We start from the raw sequence: 23,139 nt of genomic DNA, 5'->3' as shown, positions 1-23,139 counted from the left end.
AGAGGTCAGGAACAGGAATCTACGCCCACACGAATGAAATTAATCTATTAGAACATTATATTACCGGTCGCAACTAATCAAGTAACGAACACTTCTTTATTACGTCACAATAAGAGATCATTAATGGATTAATGAACCCAATGTAAAGACCCCTGATGAAGGCAGAAGCCGAAACGCGTTGAGACTGAATAAAGTTTTTATTTGTTGGAAGACGACGATTCTCTTTTGTGCAAATTATATATATATATATATATATATAGTATATTATATTATATTATTTATTTATTTATTTATTTATTATAGACTTCTCTTTTTCCTCTTGTGCCCGCCTCGAACAGCCCTTGCTAATTTCGGGCACATGCTTTGTAAGCTATACTTATCTTGAAATAAACTTGTTGTTGTTGTTCTAAAGAAATGATTGACCCAAATTTAGAGAGCTTTGTATGGAGCTACCATGTTAGTGCCCATCTGGATGGGCACCGACATGAAAACCAACAGAAACATCTGTCACTAAGTTTTTGCCACGAAAGCGTGAATTTATCTCTCGAAGAAATAATAAGCATTAAAGTAATACTTTTTCTACTAGAAATAAGTTGATCGCACCGCCTGACAGGGCTGTAAGAGGCCCACAGTAAGGATTTGATAGACTGTACTCGCAAAAGTAGCATAATATGCTACTAGCCGTGCTCGTATATTTTTAAAATTATGTCAATAACTATGCTAATGTTTGTAAATTATACCCATTCTGGCAAAAAATTTTAGAAATTATGCTTCTACTGTTTACTTTAAGTTTGGTAAAAAAAAAAACACCTGGTAAATTACTATGCAACAGACAAATAAATTGCAAATACATTTACCCTATTTACAACTAGAAACTTTAGTGGTGCATAATTCATTATAAATTACGTAGACTGCTGCGTCATTCGTCGCCAAATGTATTAGCTAGATAGGCCACACAATTACATTTAAGGCATTTACCGGTGAAACTCTGTCGGTAGACGCTGTTTGCAGATGGTGAAGCTGCATGTTTAAAGACATATTTGGAGAAAATTAGCAGGGTTTTGACGGAAATAGCCGTACTTTAACTCATTTCATCGCATTTGAAGAATATATATATATGGCCGACAAAGCCAGGCGTTTCCAGGCGTTTAACTTCCGAAAGAAGGCTGAAAAAAAGCCTGGTGAATTATACGAAAATGGCGGTCAAATTCGATGTAAACAGAAAACAATGTGGTAAGAAAAACGGCTCGCGTTTGGCGAGTGTTTTACTGGGGCGTCTTTGAAAGATATTCAGTGAAGGATGATTAATTTTCGGTGAATTTGGGTGTTTTTGAAAGAAAAAACCGCAAAGGATTAATTCGTAAAGAGCAAGAAATTATGCAGAGTCGGTAAAAGTACTAAATTAGCCTTTCCCGTTACTTTCGGGGTTCCACAAGGAAGCATCTTGGGACCGTTATTGTTCCTTGTGTATGTCAACGAGCTACCTGCTGCTATTGAACACTCCGAGGTATCATTGTACGCTAGCGACACTGTTCTTTACTGATTTGCAAAAGAACCTCGCGAGCTGGAGAACAAGTTTAATGCAGATCTCTACAACATAGCAATGTCGGTGGCTAAAAGCGAACAAAACTTACTTTGAACCTTTCAAAGACCAAATGCATTTTAATCGGAAGCAATAGAAAATTAGTTAATACTTCCTCCTTGTCTCTATCTATGTTTGATTGTGAGTTAGATAGCGTAACAAGGTTTAAATATTTACGGGTTATGTTAGCCTCAGACTTCACATGGTCAAATCATGTAGAGTATGTTGTAATTTCTAAAAGTTAATCAACGGATCTGTCTTTTACGTAGGATCAAGCATTTGTTACCCTTTACCGCTCGCCAAATTTTCTTTAACAGTCTTGTTTTACCAGGTTTTGATTATGCTGACTTAGTGTGGGGTGATAAGGACATTGTGACTCTTATGGATGACCTGCAGGTTTTAGTGGTGATGAATGGCCATTCAAATTTTTAACTGCTCGCAAAATTTTACCTTGGCTCGATTTGGGCGCAAAATTTAAACGAGTGCACGCTTGCTCGTGCTCCCAAAATTTTTGCGGTTGCTCGCATGTTCGCTTTCTTGTCAGTATTGCTCAAGATTTTTTGAATCCTTCTTTGGATTAAAGTAAATGTAATTCTGTATGGTGCTTAATTCCTGTAAATATGGCTATCAAGTTCAATGGAAATGCACGTGATAAATGACAACGATAAATAATAAATTAGCTAATCTAGCTATACATGGTTAAAAAGAGAAAATATTGTTACCTTGAGTTCTTCTGAGTTTCTCTACCGCTCTATTCATTAATTAGGTCATGTTTTCAATAAAAACGGTTTGGAAGCTTTAGGATTCTTCCAGAAGAGGTTGTTCTGACACGAAGATCTTGTTCCTCTTCAACTTCTTCTTCATCCACATCAGTCATGTCCCTTTCTTCAACCCCCCTTTTACGCTCGAGACATTCTTCGTAGAGCTCTTGGTTTAAATCGATATGAAAATCTTCGTCTGTGAACTGCACTTCCCAAACTGTTCCAATTACAAGATGTTTCTCTACCTGAGCGGTGAACTCGTAATTGAAATTATTTAGACAATCTTCGGGATCGCTTGCTTACAGGTGTGTTTTTACTTTAGACGAAGTTCTCTTAAGGTTTTATGCAAGCTTTCCTAAAATAAAGGGTCCACTGATCTCTTTGAACTTAGCGATGAGTATCACATCGTCTTTTTAAAACATTTTCTGTTTTATTTTAAAGAAAAGGATTTCCATATGGATTGCTGAAAGCGGAAAATATAAGAAGTGCTCGCTGCTCGCGAGTTGTACTCTAAACAGCTCGCTGTTCGCAAAACAAATTTTTTATCTCTGCTCCTGCTCGCATGCTCGCGAATGCTCGCAAAGACCATTCGTCACCCCTGCTTCTGCAGAACAAGGCCGCGAAAATTATCCTGAACAGGTCACTTTATTCGTCAGCTACAGATGCCCTCGTAACTTTAACGGAAGTGACTCAACCTTGAACAACGTAGATTTTATCATCGCTGTATATATGTTTACAAGTGTATTAATGGCCTGGCTTATGGATCAGTCAATGGAGCTACAAGCAAAGAGGTGACGTTCATGATTGTAACACAAGAAATAGAGACATGCTTAGACTATCCCTTTCAACCAAAAATTGGGGAAACAGAGTGTGTTATCACTATCTGAAAGATTGGAATAATCTAGACAAAGAAATTAGAAATGCACCTGACACTGTGAATTTTATGCGTAGCATTTTTAGCAGCTTTTTTATTTAATGCTTTTTTGTATTTCAATTGCCGCTTTTTATCAAATTTTAATTTAGTTTATATATATAATTGCAATTCTAGGTATCTTTCATTTTACTGTATATAGTCTAATTTAACACAGTAAAAATTACGGATAAAAAACTACGTTTCGACCGATCTTCGGTCATTTTCAAGTAAGTAGAAAAGTTAAAAGAATTAGCATATATATATGTGTAAGGTGTAGAAATATGTTAAGAACTATAAAAAATATTTGAAAATGATAAAAGAATGAAATAAAGCATGCAGAAAAAAAAACAATAGAATCTAGTTAAAAGAGCCATTTAGAAACTTTTGCACGAAGCGATTCTGATCGTACATTGAGCCTAGGTCTCAGTTCATTTAATAAAAAACATTTCAAACACCAGGCAGTCAAATTTGCTTTTACACTTCTTTAAAATGCTAAAATTATTACTAAGATCTTTAGGTGCTAAAGAATGTTTAAGACGAAAGTGCAGGCCGATGGATGATCTTGCGATTTTGTAGTGTTCCTCAATTCGCTGGTGTAAGTGGCGAGATGTGTAACCAACATAACCTGCATCGCACAGGTCACATTCAAATTTGTAAACATGACACATTGCTGGTTGACAAGAGGTAGCTTAGCTTCTCACATTTTAAGATCGCGTTCAATCTTTTGGCTGACAAACACTGGAGACACGGTCGTGTGAAGTTTGTGACTGAAATCCTGAAGTTGACGTCGAACAATGTTAGCTCAGGACTGGTCTTTAAATGGTAAAATACCACGAACAGGGTCAAATGAATCAGAAACAGCCGAGGGTGATGAAACAGGTTGATCAGAAACTTTTATGGCAATAAAGCGTAAGATAGTAGAGTTGATGAGTTTGTCAGGGTACTTTAGCCGGAAAAAAAAGTAATTTAAGACGATCGCATTCTTCGGAGAAATACGACCAGTTGGACGAAAGTCGGAAAGCACGATCAAGCAACAAGAGGCCAGTGTTAGTGCGCTTGACATAGACTTTGGTCTCCACATGTGAAGATCTGTTGAGGAGCTGGGTGCCCAGGAAGGAAAGCATCGGGTGAAACGTCGTTTTTTATCCGTAATTTTTACTGTGTTAAGTTTTAGAAAAACCCTTACTTATAATAGTCAAATTTAGTACTTTTAATCTAAGTTAGAACCTTTCTGAAAACCACAGTGATGTGATGAAAGTTTCCTAATAAAAGATTATTATTAAATTTGGTCTTCGGTTTGCGAGCGAGGACCATAGATGGAAACAGGGGGCCTGCAGAAAAGATCAGTGGTTTGCACGAACTGAAAAGGTCCTTATGGCAGATTCTTGTACTTCTATTTAAGATCTTTCAGCGTGAAAACAGCATAGATTACAATTCGCTTAGCTCCAAGACCCTTTCCAATTTAAACCTTTGTCACAACTAACAAACTTACCGAGGACCGTGAAATTCAACCACCATATTTTTCTCAGCGATCGATTGAACAATAATTTCCATACATTTTCCTATTAGTAAACTGAGAGCGTGTGACTTCATGATCAGTGATGCGTCGCGGGGGACAGGGTTCCGAATCGACGGTCATGCTATATTAAACGTGGATCAGTCATACTTTGGCAAACGTAACCGGATTTAGGTATAGATATAGGTATAGGTAAATCATTAATATTCACATACCTTCATGCATACTAATTCGGTATAGGTTTACTAATGAGCGTCTCCCTTATTTAATAGAGATAATAGGCTTGCCTAGGCTTGCCCAGTAAGTAACTTTAGTCCGGTTTGCCTGAACGTCTATTTAAAAAACAGGAATAAGAGGAGCGATCACCTGGCAACGCGAGAAATGGCTCCACTTTCTGTGTGTGTGTGTGTTTTGTTTATGTATCCGATTTTTAGCGCTAAATAGAAGACATAAGCCGTTTCTCGCGTTACCAGGTGATCGCTCCTCTTATTCGTATTATTCATATAGACGTTCCGGCAAACCGGACTAAAGTTACTTACCGTGCAAGCCTAGGCAAGCCTATTGTTTCTATTGAATAAGGAAGACCGCGCTCATTAGTAAACCTATACCGAATTAGTATGCAGGAAGTTATGTCAATATTAATGATATACCTATTCCTATACCTGTACCTAAGTCCGGTAGTTTGTATCCAAGAAGTTTGCTGAAGCATAACTACTTGGATCCTCACCTTATATGGAACATTTTCACAGTTTTAACAAAACAGTTTGAGTTCCCAGGAAGTTTCTAAAATGTACAGCAAAAGATTTCGTTAGAAGAGATCAAACTCCTGACATCTTGACTAAGCAATATGATATAAGCCCAAATGATTGTAGCAACTACAACGTTTGATGATCTCTTGTTTGTTTAGCAAAACTTTCTTGTTTGTGGATTGAGTCTTTCAATCCTTCAAAGTGATTTGTTTCTGACAAATCTTTATAACGTCCAGTCATGAACTTGTAGCTGATGCGACGAGTAACGCGAGACTGACAAGTTCTTCAAGTTATGCGCTTACCATGCATCTCTCGACCCTACTTTCGGATAAACACCAACCCTATGCTTTCGTGGTCAAATAATAGTGCTTTTTCAAAAAAGTACACCGAGACGATGCGATGAAAAGTTCAGTTTTTCTTACCTTGAAGTCAGCTGCTCCTCAGAATGACAATGCAAAATAGCAAACCAAGCGCTTCTTTTCATAATACTCTGCACCCCCCCCCCCCCCCCCCCCCCCAATAGGAATTTTTGATTAACGCTATATACCCCCGCTTATTGTGATGTCATAATACACAAACTCCCTCTGGGAATTTTTTGTTTTACGTCATCCTAACCATCTATAACTTGCGGGCGCAAACAATAGAAACGTCATCATTACCCAACGATCCCATGCGGCCCATATTAAAGCAAATGCATTACTGTATACACCTAATTGCAAAAACGTTGTCATAGAAAAATGCAAAAAGCAAAAAGACAAATAGGAATAAATTAGCCATGTGATTTACATTTGCGTATTTTAATTCAGTATTTAACAGTTATTTAGGAATTCATTCACAATAACAAGAGATAATTCTGTAATTCCGCGCTGTAAGATAGACAGGCGCCATAGTCATTTTAGAGCCAACGTTCTCCATCATCAGACGTCGCACAATGCGAAAAAGGAAAAGGTAAATTGACGCGAGCAATATTAAGTCTCAGTTGTCGCACTTTCAGTCGCCAATCTATTATGTCCTGACAAACGAAGCTTGGTTTGTGGCTCAGGTGAGGAACTGGCGGAGGACCCCCTTACCCTCTCCGCGATGAAAAGTCCTGCCTACGCTCCTAATTTGTTGCTTGAAAATTGTGATCAGATGGTGTTGTACACTGCAAACCATATGCAGACTGGCTTTTCTATTTAGCACTAATCTAAAACACGCGTTGAGTTCCTGGAATTTACCGCAGGCTATATTTATTGAAAAAAATGGAGCCATTATTTCTTTGGTAGTTATCCGATGTGCTTTGTAATTCGAGCACGTTTGAAATCCGCTAGATAAATCAGCCTTGAATTGCATTAGAATGACACTAAGAAACTGATGCAAATGATTTCTCTCATATTACGTGATTAATATTCAGCTACAAGCGTGTGTGTTGTGAATGTTGCAAGCTATGATAATTGCATGCTAATTAATTCCTATTTAACTTTTTGCTTTTTCTTTTTTCTTTTTTCTATGACAACCTTATTGCAATTAGGTGTATTTCAACTGTAAGCACTTTCCTTACCCTTACCAAATCCAACACTGTTTTGAATGTATTTTTAAGCTATTTTAGAAAACTGTTTTTGACCTGTTTTGTAAAATAGGTTTTAAATAGGGTGAAAAGTGTATTTTTAATGTACTTTTTTACTGCTTTTAAAGGTGTTTTAACCTGTTTTAAACGTTATTAAAAAATAATTTTTAAAGTATTTTAACATTCGTTTAAAATGTATAAAAAATTCCAGGGCTTTTGCAAAGCTTAAGACAGGTTTAAAACAGCTTTTAAATACCTTATAAATCGGAATAAAAACAGATAAAAAATAGTTTAAACGTATTTTGAAAAAAAAAAAAAGGTTTAAAATAAGTACACAAATATATTTTTAATATATTTTAAGACTGATTTTAAAGCGATTTTAACCTATTTAAAACGCTATTTAAATGTTATGTTTCAAAATATATTTTAATAACGGTTTAATCGGGCCGGTTTTGAAATTTTGCAAGGGTTTTTTAAATATCGTATTTGCAAATACAATAAAATACTTTGAAAATAGTAAATAAAAATCGAAAATAGTGAAAAAAACAGCGCCCAGTCTCAGGAGAGAAACGAGTATTTTTCGAAAGAGCGCCAAGGAACTTATTGAGTTTCGACTTAAAAGAAGAAGGGTTATTCGGGGGCGCCGGTGTTGTGTTTTGCGAAAGAGCGCCGAGGGGCTTATTTTCATTCACTTAAATTGTGGGCGGTGCTCTTTCGAGTATATACGGTTTGGATAGCATTTTCCGGTTTTATTACATTTGTGGTCGATTTGTATTACATTTGAAGTTCAACACGGATTCACTAGTTTCGTTTGGACGGAAGGCTGATTCGTGTGGACATGGCCTTCACTATATAAAGCCTCAATACTGATATGTCTCCAATTTTTTTAGAAGAAGCGGATCGTGAGCACGCGGGTGATAGTTTTTGGTTGTTTTACGGGTGATAGTTTTTGAACGGTCGTAATTCGCCTTCATGTATATTGACGGATTGGTTTTGTAGGGGGTCTTAGTTTTCGTAATTTCGAAAACATGAACTAAGACCCCTAAATTTACCGTCAAATTTGACCTAAAACTCGGTGGAACGAATCGGACAGAAGATAATTTGAGAGATTAGACCTATTTCGGTTACAATTTGACCTCATATCTCGACGGATTCGATTTTAGGGGGTCTTAGTTTTCGTAATCTCGAAAACTACGATGGGTCTGAGGTCTTCGGTCTTCACCCTCTAATAAAAGGCCTCTTGAGACTATTTGAATCTGAGAGTTCCTTTGACTGGGGATTTATGATCACATATTACATATTAGGGCTACTACTACTTTATGACAATGGCTAAGTTACTTGTAAAAATGGCAGTTCAATGACAGAATGTGTCCTAGAAACTGGTGTCTCGAAGCGGTTTTTGAATTCTGCGTTGCAAAGCGTTTTGCACCGCAAACATGCGCAAACGCCGATGTGCTATTAATGCAAATACCGTCGTCTTTTCCTTTTAAACGATAGGCAGGTGAAGCATGCAAGATGCGTCCAGTTGCTAAGTATGATTGAAAGGCGGCTGGAAAGTAAATATTCTATCAGTTTGTCTAGCGAGAGAAGTTCAACAGTTTTGTGCGTGTGCATCTTACGCCGCCTTCGTAATGTAATTTTTAAAGTTTAGAAAATTAAGCAATATTTTTCAACATTCTTGAGTTCTAAATAATACAAATACGGCTTTACGGCTTTACGGCTGTGGTGCTGTTTATACAGCACAGTTATACATACAGTTTATTTTGCACACAGAAATTCGCAGTTCAGCTCTTTAGCCTTTGTAAATGGATCCGATAGCGCAGCGGAAATATTGAGACAAACAAACACTCAAGAATGTCTGAGAAAATCAGATAATTGAGGGTTGTATAGAGGCGTCAGGTCAAGGGAAAAATCCCCTTTTTGTTTTTCATGCTCAAATATGGGCATAATGAGTGTTAAATTCATGGCAATGTTAAAAAAAGAACAAAAACAACAAATGATATTTTTATGTAGTTTAAACTGGCCGGAATGGAAATCAATCATGTTTATCATAGGGGAACTCCCTAGTATGTTCTCAGGTTATACAAATTCAGCGTTGACATGTACAGTCATACCCCGTTAATATACTGAAGGGGCCTTAAGCTGTCCGTATCCAGGGGTACCCAACGTCAATTTTCGGAAAATATCTGTTCGGAGAACGATTTGAGATCTAGAATTTTCGGGACATTTGTTGTAAAATTTCTTGCTTGCCTGCCTTTCCTAGGATTTTCGAACATCTAAAAAATGGTACAATTGCCCATTTTTAACGGATTTTTACCGTAAAAAGGTCACCTAGAATTTTCAGGAGCCTTTTTTTTTGGCCGGAATGTTCGAAAAGGTAAGTTTTAATCCCCTACAATTTTGGGATCACTAGACTTTCAGCTAGGAAATCCGAACAGATGAAAAATTTTTAGGGGATAAAAAACTGATGCCTATATCTACCGTTTAAATACTAAAATACTTTTAACAATGCTATTTTCAAGTGGTTTTGAACTATATTCTCGTTGGGTGCCCCTGCGTATCTGCCGTATTAACGGGCGCCGGTGTCCGTATTAAACGGGTCATGTTATTAAAGTCGACACCTTTTACTTAATCAAAATACTACAACAGAAATAAAATAGGAAACTAGTATCCTCCTTAACTAAACATCTCTAAACTTCACCGAGCCGTTTTTGCGCGAACAAAACACTCAAAAGTCTCAACAAAGTCAAAAATAGTCTAAAATTGTCGCCCATGACTCACCCTATTTTATTTTCTTATTCGTCCCTGGGGAAAGCCCTTACGTTTTCTCTAAATTCAACCCGCTTAATACAGACACCCGTTACTGCCGGACAACGCCGGGACACTTTTTTCTTGCCCAATGAACCTCGCTGATGCGGACCCTTTATTCATGTTTATTGTCGACTGTATGCTGTAATGACCTTTGAGGGTAAAAAAAAACCCTAAGTCCACGTCCTCCATAAAACGTCAAATTAGGTGGTTTCACGTCGTAGTCGTGCAGTGGAAGTCAAAGAAATGTACTAAAAAGCGTGATGCACGTGCAGAGCTGTTGTTTTGACCATTAAACCTATTGTTTTTTGATGCTGTCGTCGTCGTCATCGTCGTCGTAGTTGCTTAAGCTCCCTACAGCGAGAGGGTACTGGCAAAAAAACATACTTCTCAAATCTACCCTATCAACTTGGCACTCCTCCATTTTTGGGCGGGGTGGGTTTGGGAGTCTGAGCAGCTAAAATTGATGATACTTTATGTGTAAGAGAGGATTTCTTCAAGAAGGTTCTATTCTAAATAGTATATGGGGCTACTGTGGTCCTGCTAGTGTATGGGTCAGGGGCACCCAGCGACCGAATGTTTCCAAATACGCCAGAAATGTCTACGTCAGATGGTTTTCTCTCTGCTTTAGAAGCCCGTTTGGTTAATTTGGAGTTGGACTATTTATCTGTTCGGATGTCTTAGGGGAACTTTGGTCGTCACGAAAGTTTTCGGTCGCTTTTTCGTCTCATCCGAAAGTGTTAGCTACCCTTAACGGTCCGGTCGGAAGTTCGAGGACATGAAGTAGCCTTGCTTTCATTAGAAAATTATACGTTAATTATACAGGACGTTTTGTCTTTATACCGAAAGTTTTAGTAGACCTTTTTTAACAACAATCGCAATATCTTGTATAAAAATGTGAATGACACAACCTCCGAAAATCGTAGTTAAGCTACATGTACTAAAAAACCTCCGAATATTTTAGACGAATGGAAGGGTTATCCAGAAATTTTAAGCTTTTCCCAAGCTTTACAAATTCCTAGGTAATATTTGCTCCTTCGAACAGTTATATTACAACAAAAAAAAGTCGCTGGGTGCCCCCGATGGGTTTTAGTGTGATTCAGGTAGTATTCACAATGGCCACCATCAGATTTCGGGAAGAAGTTTAGAACATTAAGCAATATATTTCAACATTCTTGAGTTCTAAATAATACAAATACGGCTTTACAGCTTTTTTTTGCACACAGAAACTCGCAGTTCAGCTCTTTAACCTTTGTAAATAGATTCGAGAGCGCAGCGGAAATATTGAGACTAATAAACAAATACACAAGAATGTCTGAGAAAATCAGATGATTGCGATTTGTTGATTGAGATTGAGGGGTCAGGTCAAGGGGAAATCCCTTCTTGTTTCTTATGCTTAAATATGGGCATAATGAGTGTTAAATTCAAGTTCAATGTTAAAAAGAGAACAAAAACAACAAATTATATTATTATGTGGTTTAAACTGGCTGGAATGGAAACCAATCATCTTTGTTAGGGGCACTCCGTAGTATGCTCTCAGGTTATACAATTTCAGCGTTGACATGTACAGTCAAACCCCGTTGATATCGACACTAAAGGGGCCTTAAAAGCTGTCCGTATTAAGGGGGTCATGTTATTAAAGTCGACACCTTTTACTTAATCAAAATACTACAACAGAAATAAAATAGGAGGAAACTAGTATGGTCAATAACTAAACATCTCTAAACTTCACCAAGTCGTTTTTCCGCGAACTGTGCCCATGAAAACACTCAAAAGTCTCAACAAAGTCAAAAATAGTCTAAAATTGTCGCCCACGACTCATCCTATTTTGTTTTCTTGGAAACATCGACATTATGTCAACTGAGGGTTTTTTTTTTTTTTTTACCCTCAAAGGTCATTACAGCACAAATCGACAATAAGCATGAATTAAGTATCCGCATCAGCGAGGTTTACTTTATATGAAAATATATTCATTGGGCAAGAAAAAAGTGTCCGTTGTCCGGCATTGATCAGGGTTTGAATGACTCGTCACCGTCCAACCAAAACTTCCCTTCTCCAGGGATGGATGGACTTTTGGGACGAAAATAAGTCCACTAACTGTTCGTAAAAGCAAAAATTGCCTAGAAGTTTCTGTAGCTTGAGAAAGACTAGAGATTTCTAGATGACCGTGATTCATGTTCAATTTTCCAGGCTTATCTAATGAAGTATTACGATTTTCTGAAGTTTAATTTTTCTCATTTTCACTTTCCTGGCTAAGCTAGTTTCGCAAAAAAAGGAAACCTATAATTTTCGGGTTCGAAAATGCCACGTAGAGAATTAAGAGTCAGAAAAATTATCTTAGCAGACCTTTCGTAAACCTTAAAATTGTATCTAAACTTTTCTTGGAAAATAATACTCAAACCCTTGTAATTTCGAAAAGACTCGAGTTGTCCTAGGACACGGACCGAACAGATACAAATATTATAGCGCCACTTAGTACACATTTCTAGGGATCTAAAACATCTAAACTAAAAATACTCTGCATAGCCTTAGAAGTGTTTTCAATGCATCTAGGAGGAAACCGTCGTTTGATCCCTCTGTTACGGTCAAGTAGACTAGATATAGTTTCTTTTCTTATCTTGCACTTACCTCTGTCTTTGTCTGTTCAATTCAGATATAGCACCTTACTGTAGGTCAAACAACTATGCAGTGATTTGTCTTTGAAATTTGTTGTTGTGCGTGTGTGAATACCTGCGATTCGAAATGAGCAAATATTGGCCCTTGCGTCGTACGAAATCCACCCCAAAGTTTTTCCTGGAAGTTCTCACTGTAAAGAGGAGATCTTCCTCGCAGCCGTTGTCGTAGTGTCGTCACGCAACGCTGCCCGCACAGGACGGCTACCTATTTCGGAAAGAGGACTCGACTTCGCTGTTAGAGACAATTTATATTAAAGCGCCTGTTCCAACAACCAACAGCAGAATCGCTTTGAGTAGATAATCTTCCCATTGTATCTCACTGCTTTTTCTAAGTCGGTTTTACTTGCCTCAAAAGGTGAATAAAATGAAGCTTCGAGGCGAACAAACTGAATATTAAGATGCAAGGATGGCGACGGCAGGCAAAACGTCGCTTAAAAAGTGAGTTCGCGGTTTTTTAAATCTTCATCGCGATTATTCCAACTCGCATTCTTTGTCGAATGTATACGAACCCTCCTAGAGTTGAATTCCTAAGAGCCTTACCCAAAGTGAGAAAAAGAAAGAAAATTTCGTTGTTGCTTGTTTAGATCCTCTATAAAACATGAAATTAGGTATTTTTTTCTTTTTTGACGTTCTCGTTGCCGTCGCCGTCGTCTGATCCCGAGAAGGGAATGAAACAGCGATTCGAACAGTTGTACGGTGTTAGTAACATACTGTGTACCGATAAGTTTTTTTGAGGTTTACTTTTTCCTCTATTGTAATTTAAATAGCTTTAAATGCTTGTAATCTTTGGGCATTCATTGTTTTGCGTTATATTCTATGTTTCTGTTATTTTGTCCCTTAAAGCCCGTGTATAAAGATAAAAACAACCTTGGGGCAGCACTTCATTTCTGATATGGAACACCTTGTTGATAAAATAATTAAGAGAATTAGAATGTCTCATTTTCGTTTATATGAGAATGACTGCAAGTAACCAGCGTGAAAAATGGTGCAACGCGAGTTCATTTTCACGCATTCGTGCTTGCTCTTTTGCAGGGACGTAGCTGCCTGTTTGCCAGTATTAAAAGTCTTAAGTAAATAAAAAGAAAAAGAAAGAAAAGAAAGTGAGCGAAGTGATGCGAACACGAGTTTTAATTTGCGTTCGTTTCAGTGTGAGACTTTTTCTTATTTAGAAATAAGAAAAAATCTAACTACTTTAACTTCTGCTGAAGATTTTTCATTTAAAAAACTGTGGTTTTTTACCCGATTTAAGCACACGCGAAAGCTGTCGCTGGTACCAGATGACCAAGAGAGATAACTGGCTCACCACATTGGCAAGAAAATTTAATACCAGCCGATCGAAATGGCTTGGGACACGGTGTGAGGTAGTGTAAACCAGGACGACGTAAGCATGAGCCAAAACAACAAAACATGGTGTTCGCCACAAAAAAATATCCCGCTATGTTTGCTACTTTCTTGGCTTCAGCAAATAAAAGTTCCAAATTTACTTTTTTTGCGCCCGAGAGTGTCACCCTATGCTTAGATCTACTGTATTTCATCGAGCGAGTTAAATGACAAAGAGACTGAACCCAGTTTAAAGTTTACCAACGAATCCAAGCGAGAATGATTTTCCATTGATTCCAAAATTTAAGAGTGGAGCTGATTTAAGAGCTACAATGCGAAAAACGAAGCGCCTGACGAGGAGGCTGGAGCTAGTCAGTAGTAGCCGATAAATTACCTTAACATGGGGTAAAATTTGCCAGTATACTAGAAACATAAAGCAGCTGTGATAGTGGTTGATCAAGCTTAAATTCAGGTTTTTTTTCCTTCTATCAATGAAAATTGTTTTATTGTTTTATTATCATTTTGCCATACACAAAATATACATATATATATAAAAAGATAAGGCAAGGGAACCCAAGGAAGCCAATAAGGCTTGTGCATAGGTCCACCTTTGAAATTATGTTATGTAATTATTATAATAAACGAGTACAGGAAATGTCGTTTTTCTTTTCTTTTTTTTATTTTTTAAAAAACTTAACTACGCTATAATTCTGTTACGTGCCATTTCACAAAGCCCTCATTTTTATTCGAATGTCACTGCACGCGATGTTTAAAATTAATTCTCAGCTGTTATTCCGGGTTGGTTGTTAATGAGAGATACCTACAGATGGCGAGAGAAGTCCTCTAAGGGTTGTCAGGATATATATTTATAACCTGGAGAGCCGAAGTGAGGGCAATCAGGGTCATTAGACTGAGCATTGAAATTTACAGAATTAAAGAATATTTTTGGCAATGTACCGAGCTATTTACAAAGCTTCAATCGAGTTACTTTCGGGTTCCACCCCGTCCCCTTCCCCGACCCAAAAGGTAAATACTACTGCCTAGGAGACTAACATCTAGTAGCGCTGTGAAAAAATATATGAACCTCCTAAATTATATATGTAGGCCCGGCAATTTAGATCGGCAGCAACAAATTACCACTTATTGTTTAGTAGACTCATTGTTTAGAGCTAGTCTTTAATCAAAAATCGCCTTTTGCCGATTTCTTCACTTGATTTCACATTAAATGGCTGTTTTATGCTGAAAAGTGGATTTTTCTCAAAAAGCTTGCTACTTTGCTTAAACAGACAAAATGTAGAAAAACAAAATAATGAAAATATCGGTCACTTTTAGCCGACTATATCGATATCAGCCTCTCATAGCGCTCTGTTTTAAACTAAAAATGGCCGAGGTGACTTGAAAAACATGTTCTTCCAAGTAATCGGCTCCTGGTTTTCAGTATAACTCGAATGCTTGTACCTTAAAGTAGCTGTGCCACGAAATTAATCATTATACAGTGGGAACTGCTACCATACTGATGGAAACATAAAAATAACTGCTCAAAACAGTAAACGAAGGTACGAATGACACAGCTAATACACCATATTCACAAATGGCGGACACGCGGGAAAAAAGCTGGTGCCTAGTCATAAAAGATAAACAAAAAATGCAAATGAAGAATTTCAGTGAACTTGCAGAGTGTTTAGCACGGATTCCACCCAAAATAACTTTGCAGGGACGTCTTTTTAAATAGAATTACGTGGGATGTCTTCAGCTTTTAATGTTTAGTACTGATTTGCTGTTTGCAATCAAAAGGGGCACGTATATATCTTCAAGGAAACAGGATGATTTTGTAGGTTTCGGAAGCATCAGAAGCTCGAGAAGTGGGCGGTAGCCGTGCAGAAAAGCGGCAAACATGTTGGCCCAAACTTCACACTGAAACCCAATACGAAAGCCAGCTCACTACAATTCTGTAAAACAGAAATAAAGACAGACATTGGTGGAGAGAAAAAAAAGAAATAAGCGACGGGTATGTGGCCTACTTTTCAACGGAGAGACCTCTGTGTTGTGTCTGTGAAGCCCTGTAGACCGTGCGTGAATAAACTGCAAACTCCGGAAAGCTGGGTAATCGTGATCTGTCAGGAAAAAACATTTTCTTCTTCATATGAGTAAAAGTAATCATGGTTTTAAAGAGACGTGGCTGAAAAAATGCTTCCTTTATTTTCCATGCAGGTTAAATTCTCAAATGAAGAACAACATACAGAACACTCTAACGTAAGTTTTAAGACAGTGATAGAGCGATCGATTTTCGTTTAACCTTCACAAAGAAACTAAAACAACAAACGAATAAAAATATAAGAATTTGATTGATTTATGGAACAGTCAGACAAAAGCGCCTTGTTTCGACTGTAATCATTTGCCACTTTTTACTAAACAATAGTTCACTCGTATGTCGACGACTTGGCCTGTACTTACAAACACAAATCAAGTTGAGTCAAACGCATGGTTTTTCAAGATTGGAGAAAAAGAAACCGGGGTATGAGCGTTTCTTTTTAACAGATATCTTTTTTCTTGTTCTGACTAAGCTGATTGTTTTCAACTTCAGTGCAGTCGAACTAACTCCACACCACGTATTTTCTTACAAAACAAGGTCAGTTTCCTGCTTTAAGATCATTAGTTTGCAAATTTCAAGCTAAACAATCTAGCTATCTAGAAATTAATATTTGGAGAAAAACACGCTATACGTTGGTAAAAAATAGATATAATGAAACTTTCACTTCAAAGCCTGACGGCTTAAAATGGAAAAACACATTCAATTTTTTTCGAGAGAATAAACTTAAATGTGAAGAGGGCTTTGTTTCCATTATCATCTCGAGTTGCAGCTATACCAAGTTAAGAGGCCCTGCGCCTAAGAAACGACCGATGATTTCCGGCTAAAAAATAAAAACGGCCGATTTTTATCTCCCAAGTAGAGGTTACCGAATACTATTCAAAAATGAATTTCTTTTGTTTCAGTTTCGGTTTAAACCAAAAATATCGAGCCGCAAACTTTTTCCGTCTGATGGCAGCAAAATCAGGCCTAAAATAAGCCCTCGCAAAAAACGGTTCAGAAATCACTATCGCGACGCAAAACAACGAGAAAACCACACAGTGATGAAGAAAAAGGCCTTTTAATGCTATATCATTCGATAAACGTCGAAAAACTGCCGAAGGGAATAAAAAATAAATTTTCAAACATCGCTTATTAAATTAGATGGAGCGTTGGACCTGATTTTAAAATAATTATTTTTCAAAAGTCCAACGCTGTTGAAAGCAATCACAGTGATGAATCAGACATTGGAGGGATATACATTACGAGTCTGGAAAAACATTTTTCGGCCAAAGTATATTGACGTTGTACAAACCGTTCAAAGTTGCAGTGTTTACCGTTATCTTGCTACTTCGGCGAAACACTTCTCTGTTGCCAATACGGCCGTGGATAGCGTGGTAAACGCCACTTTAATCCTTGCTAGGTGCTCAGAGACCATCCTAAGTAGAAGGACGTGGAATTAAAAGAGAAAGGAAGATGAAAAATAGGCAGAAAAAGAAAAGAACTCGAAATTACCATCTGCTGACGAAGCTTGAATCTGGAAAATGTCGTCGCGTGACAGCGGCCAATGACGTCATTTGTCTAAACTGCGGCGGAATCTAAACGAATGCACAACTTTTTCCCGGCCAGAAAGCACTTAGTGAAACAATGCTACAGTAATGTTATTTTTTCACAAGCGATGGTGACTTGAAAAGAAAAAATTCCCGAACCGCCGCACCGTTTTGACCTCAGCGTGATCTGATCGTTGGGTAGTCACTTGAAGGGATAGACGAGAGGGCCCTTCCTCGATCCTGAGACTGGGACCGAGTTATACGATCGCCGAAGATTTTTCCGAATGGATCTTCGTAGGTGAACAATTAAAGCATGAGCTCTTTTGATATAACAGTATGTGTGCAGAGGCTACAATTATCTCTTCCCTCGAGTTGAATTAAGGTGAGTTTTAAAACGTTGCTTGGTCGTTTGCAGTTCTACTGAATTCGTAGAAAATTCGATTCATAGTAATTGCTGATCAAGCTTTGCAATTAATTGACAATGGGCCCTGTGATCTATGTTCACGTCACATAGATGAAGGGTACCTCCAGTTTCAACGTTTTTTCTTTTGTTTAAAAATATGATAACAATAATAAAAAAGACATGAAGCTGTTGTTGCAGGATAAGAGATTGTTAAGGGAATTCCTATTCAGAGGTCACAAGGCCCATACAATGGATTATAATACTTAATTATTATTATTTTTAAGCTTATTCTTATTTATTTTTGCCAGTGTTGGCCGGGACCCCCCTTCTTTGACAACATTACCTGTTATTCCAATCTTATGCCATTTCACTATACTAAGTGACTACCAAGAGAATGTGCAAATTCTGTATTGCAATGTACAATCCCAGTTTGAAATGGACTATTGCATAATTGATATCAGCACTCCCCTTTGGTTAAGGAAGTGAGCAAAGATCAATGGAATTCTCTAGGGGGTATGTTGTAATAGTTTTGGAAATCCTTGGGGAATAGTCTTAAACATTGGAGTTATTCAGGGTAAACAAAGAATTCATGGAATTTTATTAGGAAAAAAAGTACTGTTCAATAAGTTCCTCAGGGGTAAATTCATATCTTAAGGAAGTCTCCCGGGTGAATGCAGTCTAATAGAATTCCCCAGGAGTAAGAAGGAAGTTCATTATATGTTGTCAACCAGGAAGAGGGTGTGGCTATTAAATGCAATAGCCCAATTTTTTTCTGCCATTGAAGGAGGACAAAGCACACACAGTGACCGCACACAACAGCATACAAGGACTAGACAAAGCAAACATGATATGATTTTATTTAGTTGGATCGTAAACCTTTTATTCAATGGTTTACATTGTAAAAGTATAATGGACATGGGTGTTTTGCTCATTGCTCGCCTATACATGAAACCATCCAACACATGATTGATAGAATTCACATACAAAAGTTATTCAAAATAACTAAGAATCACGAATCACCAGTGCCACTAACAAAAGGAGGGATACAACAATCTGTTAGTATGCCAAGTTGTGGTGGTTTCTTTTTGCATTACCTTGCATTAATTTTGTTTTTTCTGGCTTGACTGTTCATTAGCCACAGGCATGTGACTCATTGTTTGTGAAAAATAAACAATTTTTTTCTTCCGAAAGGATTCATCAAAGAGAAGAGATTCTCCTAAGGCTTAAAATTCATATCCAATTTCTTCCTTAGATCCTTGGAAGTTATAAAAATTGGCAATTTTTCCATCTCTAAGTTTTTTTTTTGTTTTTTTTTTCGTAACAGCTGAGTAAAAAAGTTCTGTCTCTGCTTTTTATCGAACTGATCAAACCAGAGAAAGAAGCTTTCAAAGTATGTCAAGTTTTAAATTTACACAATATTTCTAGTACAGCCACAATAACCTAATCAAGACTTTGTTACAGGTGTAATTATTATTCTATATTAATGTAATATAAGGTTTCCTGAAAAAATTGCTTCATCTACCGTAAAAAGGGTAAAGGTTTTTGCTCACAACAGGAAGACTTGTTTTGATATCACATGAGTTTAAGTGTTTGTGTTTTTCTGGTTGCATTCAAAGCACAACCATTTTGTTGTTGGATGGAATACAGATTCAGGGATATTAGCAAAATCTGGATGGTACCACTCACAGCATCCACAACACTTGACATAAGCAGCACTGTTGTTAGGCAATCGGCATGTGCGGTAAATAGGTACATTTTTGCCTACCACAGGATGAACAAGCTCAACTGTATCATCAGTTGGTGGGAACTCGGTCATCCTTGAAGACTCCAGGCAATCAACAAGGTGCAGGCGCATGGCTCTCTGGTCACATCTCTTGGTGGTGGGGTCACCACCATGGCATAGAGTGGTGGCAAAGGCTATAGCAAAGGGGGCACAGTCATTGTAGCCCTTCTGCTTTTGCACTTTCTGATTCCTAATTTTAACTATGTTGCCTTTGTAAACAGGCTGATCTGGATTTGTCTTTTATTAAAGTGTAAAATATTAAAGCAATGAAGTTTTTGACAATATTCTTCTAACTGGGTTGTCCATCGTCACCACCTGCATCTTTGAAGTTAATTTATTTTGTAAAAGTAATCCCATTTGCAAAAGCACAGACAAGACCCCTTGCAAAACCTAAAAAATCATGACCCCCCTATTAATTGTTGAAAAAAATTAGCCCCCCCTCTAGCCAATCTAAAACAGCCTTGACCCCCCTTCTTTTTTCCCTCCCCCCCCCCCCTACATAAATAATGACCAGTCCCTTAACTGAAAAAAAGTGAAAATAACCTTGGAAGTATTCCTTCTTTCTTTATCTGCTGCATGTCTGTCAATGCCCTGATGGCAATCATATACTTGTTTTCCTGTTATGATGAATGGAATTCCATCATATTTGATCCTTGATTGGGAGGTTACAGACTGAGGATCTTCAAAAAACACCTTCTTCCCCTTCATTTGCTCATTTTGTGGAACAAAGCAAGGCCTAATCTTAATATAATATTGTACATATATATAAACTTTCACAGTTCATTTTTTTCTGTAAGTTTATGTTTCTGCTCTGAACTGACCCTGGTATAGATTTTATCAGTGTCCTGTAGCCATTTTCAGCAGGCAGGAGGCATGAAGAGTGAAGGCAACTTTCCTCATCCCTTTGAATTTTATATGGCTGCACAACATTTTTTTGGCTCAGGGCACCTACAATCACAACCTCCTTTGTCAAGATATTTCTGTTTCTTATTCGAACCTTTCTTCTATTTTTTTGTCTTTTATTTGGATATTAAGTTTATTGTTCATTTAATGCATTATTCAATTAACATTGTTGTTATTATCATCATTATTATTCTGTTAGTTTGTTTTGTATTTAAAAACCTATTATGGTATTGCCAGGATTTTTTTTTGTTTGTTCTCCCCTCCCCTCCCCCCCCCCCCCAAAAAGGGTTTTTCTGTGCCACGTGCAATATTTGGAAACCCAGATATTCCATTTTGGTGTACACAAACCAATAATTAGTAAAGTCACAGAATACACTGACCGTACATTTAAGCTTTTAATACTTTGCCTAAAACGTTGTTGTAGTACATAACAAAACTTGTTGTTGTATCCAACTCATGCTCGTGGAGCACCTTTTCAGCTGATTTTACATCTGGTACGAACAAAAAACTTCCAGGTCTGTTTTCCAAAGACATGTCCAAGGGACTAGTCAGAAATTAGCAGGGGGTGAGGGGGGGGTGGAAACAGAGGGAGGGTCACAACTTTTTGAGACTGCAGAAAAGTGAGGAGTCATGAAAAATGGGCCGTTAAAAGGGGGAGGGTCATGCAAATATGTGTCCCTGATCATGTAGAGGTTCACCCACAGAAGAAAAAAGAAGTTCTTTATTTTGTAAAAAAAAACTTGGGAGAAATAGGAGAGTCGAGTGATCAGCTGTCAGAATCAGAGTCGGACTCTTAATGCTGTCATCTAAAATCTATGTATATGGCATTACAAAGAACAGATTAGAAAAATATTTTGAGCTTTCATAATACCTACTGACTCACGCTAGTGTATTGCAAGCCCTAGATTTTATAATTTATACAAGAGGGGGAGGGTCATGATATTTTAGGCCAAGGTCAAGGGTAGGGTTAGCAAATTTCACTCCCATTGCAGGGATGGGTCACCTCATTTCCGAACCCAAATTTAAAATTTCCACCCCCCCCCCCCCCCCCCCGCTAATTTCTGACAAGTCCCTAAACAGCTACTGCAGTACGCCTACTCTTGTTTCGATTTTATTTTTCTGGCTCTTTCGGACGCGTTTGGTTAATGTTTCACAGAGTATAGGACCGGCTATCCAATCCCGGAGAGGTACTTGTCGTCTATCCCTTGTAGGGATAGGTCAGGGAACCCTAGTCTGCTTAGAGATAAGGAAGACAAAAATAATTTCCATTTTTGGCTTTGAGGGGGTATATTCGTTTATTTCAACAGCACCTTGTCATAAGTCTCAAATCCATCTGTTTTAATATTTGTGAAGAAAAATAATTTGTCACCCCAAGTAGTTTTTCCGTTTAATAACAGTGGCGGGAGCCAGTAATATTTTTCGAAGTACGAATAGGTCAATGTTAAGTATATTTTAGATGAAAAAAAAAACAAGAAACAAAATAAATCACATCGCATATTTTTGAATACGCCCGCGAGTATTAATTCTGACTCCTTTACGCGCCATTTTTTGGCCATTGCGATGCGGCGATCGATGCCGAAACGAAGATTTACTCGGCGATTAAACTCGGCGATCTTATAACTCGGTCCCAGTCTCAGGATCGAGGAAGGGCCCTCTGGTCTATCCCTTCAAGTGACTACCTGATCGTTGTGGGGTCACGAGTCGACGCTTCTGGCCAGCGGTCTATTGAAAGAAATCGGTAGGTACGTGGTGTAAGCATCATAAAGTGGTTCCCCGTTAGTTAATATATGGCCAAAGAATTACGGGTTTTTTTCTCAAAGGACTAATATGTGGCGCTATAAAATGTAGCTAACAGATTCAATTCTTGGCACAATGATTAGCCTCGCGTTTAGTATTTTCTTGGACATGAAAAAATATCGGGGGTGACTCTATGCGGAGGAATGGTGGACTGACGGAATGACGGAACGGAATGATGGAATACATAAAATATTCTAAAATACGGTATATACGGAATACTCTACAACGCAGAATAAGAGAAAAATCGTTTAAAAAGGGTATAAATGTATACAGTCGACTCCAATGACTCGAACCCTCGCTACTGACTCGAACCTCGTGCTAACTCGAAGTAATACTAATTTTTGTTTCTCTTCAGATCATTTCTATATAATTTTACCCTCATTAACTCGAACCATGTTTTAAGCGCGTGACAAGTAAAAGAATTAACTTACCGTAATCATTCGATTTAGCGCCCAGGCGCTTATTTACTTTTGGTGCCTCTAGGGAGCACGCTTATTCGGGACAGGGCGCTTATTTCTTTTTTGAGAAACAACCAAATGTTAAAAAAAGAACCTTGATATTTATTTAAAAACGAACAACATTTGAAACTGTAGCAGTAACAAATACTGACGGTGAATGCTCAGTTAACGCGAGGGACTTACCTTGAAACTTGTTGGGCACTTTGTCGATGGAACTTTCCTTCCTTATATTCACCTTTCTTAAAAAAGCTCGCGGTCAAAACAAAGTACAAGTCGATTAAGGTAATGGATCAAGGAGACTGGAAAA

General features: G+C 37.8%; 2 long non-coding RNA genes across 3 annotated transcripts; one reads left to right on the top strand and one right to left on the bottom strand.

The window, feature by feature from the left end:
• Nucleotides 1-17,168: 17,168 nt before the first annotated feature.
• LOC140929782 (uncharacterized) lies at nt 17,169-22,314 on the bottom strand. Its single transcript, XR_012164792.1, has 3 exons — nt 22,257-22,314; nt 17,454-17,675; nt 17,169-17,377 (listed from the first exon to the last, which is right to left on the bottom strand). It is a non-coding gene; the product is annotated as an uncharacterized lncRNA (long non-coding RNA).
• LOC140929781 (uncharacterized) lies at nt 17,762-19,958 on the top strand. 2 transcript variants are annotated; one of them, XR_012164790.1, is made up of 2 exons: nt 17,762-17,870; nt 19,662-19,958. It is a non-coding gene; the product is annotated as an uncharacterized lncRNA (long non-coding RNA). The 2 variants fall into 2 exon arrangements; XR_012164791.1 differs by having other exon boundaries at nt 17,798-17,870; nt 19,508-19,958.
• Nucleotides 22,315-23,139: the final 825 nt, after the last annotated feature.

The sequence above is a fragment of the Porites lutea genome, chromosome 3 (assembly GCF_958299795.1).
Source record: "Porites lutea chromosome 3, jaPorLute2.1, whole genome shotgun sequence".
Taxonomy (NCBI): Eukaryota; Metazoa; Cnidaria; class Anthozoa; order Scleractinia; family Poritidae; genus Porites; species Porites lutea.
Note: the sequence above shows the minus strand (reverse complement) of the source record. Positions and strands in the feature narration are given on the sequence as shown.